The 3,598-nt window shown below is 42.7% G+C and overlaps 1 non-coding gene across 1 annotated transcript; it reads left to right on the top strand.

Moving 5' to 3' along the window:
* The first annotated feature begins 3,052 nt into the window (after nucleotides 1–3,052).
* Nucleotides 3,053–3,160, top strand: LOC148581073 (small nucleolar RNA R71). The gene has a single exon (XR_015899377.1). It is a non-coding gene; the product is annotated as a small nucleolar RNA R71 (small nucleolar RNA).
* Nucleotides 3,161–3,598: the final 438 nt, after the last annotated feature.

The following is a 3,598-nucleotide window of genomic DNA, read 5'->3' as shown; positions in this document are numbered from 1 at the left end:
TCTAAGTATTTCCCCCGAACCATTGTAATATAATTCTTTGGGTTTGGGTTCTTACTTTGATCATGGTTCCTAGTGATCCATGCATTGGCATAGAACTCTTGAACCATTAGGATGCCGACTTGTTGGATGGGGTTTGTTAGAACTTCCCAACCTCTTCTTTGGATTTCATGTCGAATCTCCAGATACTCATTCTTCTTGAGCTTGAAAGGGACCTCGGGGATCACCATATTCTTGGCTACAACATCATAGAAGTGGTCTTGATGAGCTTTGGAGATGAATCTTTCCATCTCCCATGACTCGGAGGTGGAAGCTTTTGTCTTCCCTTTCCCTTTTCTAGAGGATTCTCCGGTCTTGGGTGCCATCAATGGTAATGGAAAAACAAAAAGCTTATGCTTTTACCATACCAAACTTAGAATATTGCTCGCCCTCGAGCAAGAGAAGAAAGAATAGATGAAGAAGAAGGAGAAAATATGGAGGAGATGGGGGAAAGGTGTATTCGGCCAAGAAGAGAAGAGAGGGTTGTGTTGTGTGAAAATGAGGAAGAATGGAGGGCTATATATAGGGAAGGGAGGGGGTAAGGTTCGGCCATATAGGGTGGGTTTAGGTGGGAAATTGATTTTGAATTTTGAAGGTAGGTGGAGTTTATGAGGTAGGTTTATGGGGAAGAGTGGATGGATGTGAGTGGTGAAGTGGTGATAGGGAAGAGAGATTGAGGTGATTGGTGAAGAGTTTTGGGGAAGAGTGTTTATGGGATTGTGTGAAAGAGGGGTAAGAAGAAGTGAGTAAAGGTAGGTGGGGATCCTGTGGGGTCCACAGATCTTGAGGTGATCCTGTGGGGTCCACAGATCCTGAGGTGTTCAAGGATTTACAACCTTGCACCAAATTAGGCATGCAAAATGCCCTTGCACACAACTTTGGGCGTTCAGCGCCAGATTGGTGCTTGTTCTGGGCGTTGAACGCCCATTTGTTGCCCATTTCTGGCGTTGAACGCCAGAACCATGCTTGTTCTGGGCGTTCAGCGCCAGCTCTTCTCCAGGGTGCAATTCTGGCATTCAAACGCCCAGATGCTGCCCATTTTGGGCGTTCAGCGCCAGAACCATGCTCTGTTCTGGCGTTGAACGCCAGCCAGATGCTTCTTACTGGCGTTTAAACGCCAGTGAGATCCTCCTCCAGGGTGTGATTTTTCTTCTGCTGTTTTTGATTCCGTTCTCAATTTTTTTTTATTTATTTTGTGACTTCACATGATCATGTACCTATAAAGACATATAACTAATAAAAATATAATTAAATAAAAATTGGGTTGCCTCCCAAAAAGCGCTTCTTTAATGTCAATAGCTTGACAGTGGGCTCTCATGGAGCCTCACAGATGTTCAGAGTATTGTTGAGACTTCCCAACACCAAACTTAGAGTTTGGATATGGGAGTTCAACACCAAACTTAAAGTTTGGTTGTGGCCTCCCAACACCAAACTTAGAGTTTGACTGTGGGGGCTCTGGTTGACTCTGTTTTGAGAAAAGCTTTTTATGCTTCCTCTCCATGTTTACAGAAGGATGACCTCAAGTTTTAAACACAAGGGAGTCCTCATTCAATTGAAGGACTAGTTCACCTCTGTCAACATCAATCACAGCTCTTGCTGTGGCTAGGAAGGGTCTTCCAAGGATGATGGATTCATCCTCATTCTTCCCAGTATCTAGGACTATGAAATCAGCAGGGATGTAAAGGCCTTCAACCTTTACTAACACGTCCTCTACTTGTCCATAAGCCTGTTTTCTTGAATTGTCTGCCATCTCTAATGAGATTTTAGTAGCTTGCACCCCAAAGATTCCCAGTTTCTCTATTACAGAGAGAGGCATGAGGTTTATCCCTGAACCAAGGTCACACAGAGCCTTGTCAAAGATCATGGTGCCTATAGTACAAGGTATTAGGAACTTTCCAGGATCCTGTTTCTTCTGAGGCAATGTCAGTTGATCCAGATCACTTAGTTCATTGGTGAACAAGGGAGGTTCATCTTTCCAAGTCTCAATACCAAATAATTTGGCATTCAGCTTCATGATTGCACCAAGGTACTTGGTAACTTGCTCTTCAGTAACATCCTCATTCTCTTCAGAAGAGGAATACTCATCAGAGCTCATGAATGGTATAAGGAGGTTCAATGGAATCTCTATTGTCTCTAGATGAGTCTCAGATTCTTTTGGTTTCTTAGAGGAAAACTCCTTGTTGATCACTGGACGTCCCAGGAGGTCTTCCTCCTTGGGATTCACGTCCTTCCCTTCCTCCTTGGATTCGGCCATGATGGTCAATTCAATGGCCTTGCATTCTCCTTTTGGATTTTCTTATGTATTGCTTGGGAGAGTACTAGGAGGGTTTTCAGTGATCCTTTTACTCAGCTGGCCCACTTGTGCTTCCAAATTTCTAATGGAAGACCTTGTTTCATTCATGAAACTCACAGTGGCCTTAGATAGATCAGAGACTAAGTTTGCTAAATTAGAAGTATTTTGTTCAGAGTTCTCTGTCTGTTGCTGAGTGGATGATGGAAAAGGCTTGTTATTGCTAAACCTATTTCTTCCACCATTATTAAAGCCTTGTTGAGGCTTTTGTTGATCCTTCCATGAGAGATTTGGGTGATTTCTCCATGAGGGATTATAAGTGTTTCCATAGGGTTCACCCATATAATTTACCTCTGCTATTGCAGGGTTCTTAGGACAATAAGCTTCTTCTTCAGAAGATGCCTCTTGAGTACTGTTGGATGCAGCTTGCATTCCAGTCAGACTCTGAGAAATCATATTGACTTGTTGAGTCAATATTTTGTTCTGAGCCAATATGGCATTCAGAGTATCAATTTCAAGAACTCCTTTCTTCATAGGCGTCCCATTACTCATAGGATTCCTCTCAGAAGTGTACATGAACTGGTTATTAGCAACCATATCAATGAGTTCTTGAGCTTCTGCAGGCGTTTTCTTTAGGTGAATGGATCCACCTGCAGAAGTATCCAATGACATTTTAGCTAATTCAGACAGACCATCATATAATATATCCAGGATGGTCCATTCTGAAAGCATGTCAGAAGGACACTTTTTGGTCAGTTCCTTGTATCTCTCCCAAGCTTCATAGAGGGATTCACCTTCTTTCTGTCTGAAGGTTTGAACATCCACTCTAAGCTTACTAAGCTTTTGAGGAGGAAAGAACTTGGCTAAGAAAGCCTTGACCAGCTTATCCCAAGAGTTCAGGCTATCTTTGGGTTGAGAGTCTAACCACACTCTAGCTCTGTCTCTTACAGCAAAAGGGAAAAGCATGAGCCTGTAGACTTCAGGATCTACTCCATTAGTCTTAACAGTATCACAGATCTGCAAGAATTCAGTTAAGAACTGAAAGGGATCTTCAGATTGAAGTCCATGAAACTTGCAGTTTTGCTGCATCAGAGAAACTAGCTGAGGTTTCAGCTCAAAATTGTTTGCTCCAATGGTAGGGATGGAGATGCTTCTTCCATGTAAATTGGAATTAGGTACAGTAAAGTCACCCAGCATCCTCCTTGCATTATTATTATTTTCGGCTGCCATGTCCTCTTCTTGTTCGAAAATTTCTGAAAGGTGCTTGCTGGC

The sequence above is a fragment of the Arachis ipaensis genome, chromosome B10 (genome assembly GCF_059453495.1).
Source record: "Arachis ipaensis isolate K30076 ecotype BB chromosome B10, ASM5945349v1, whole genome shotgun sequence".
Lineage (NCBI taxonomy): Eukaryota > Viridiplantae > Streptophyta > Magnoliopsida > Fabales > Fabaceae > Arachis > Arachis ipaensis.
This window is presented reverse-complemented; position numbering and strand designations above follow the sequence as displayed.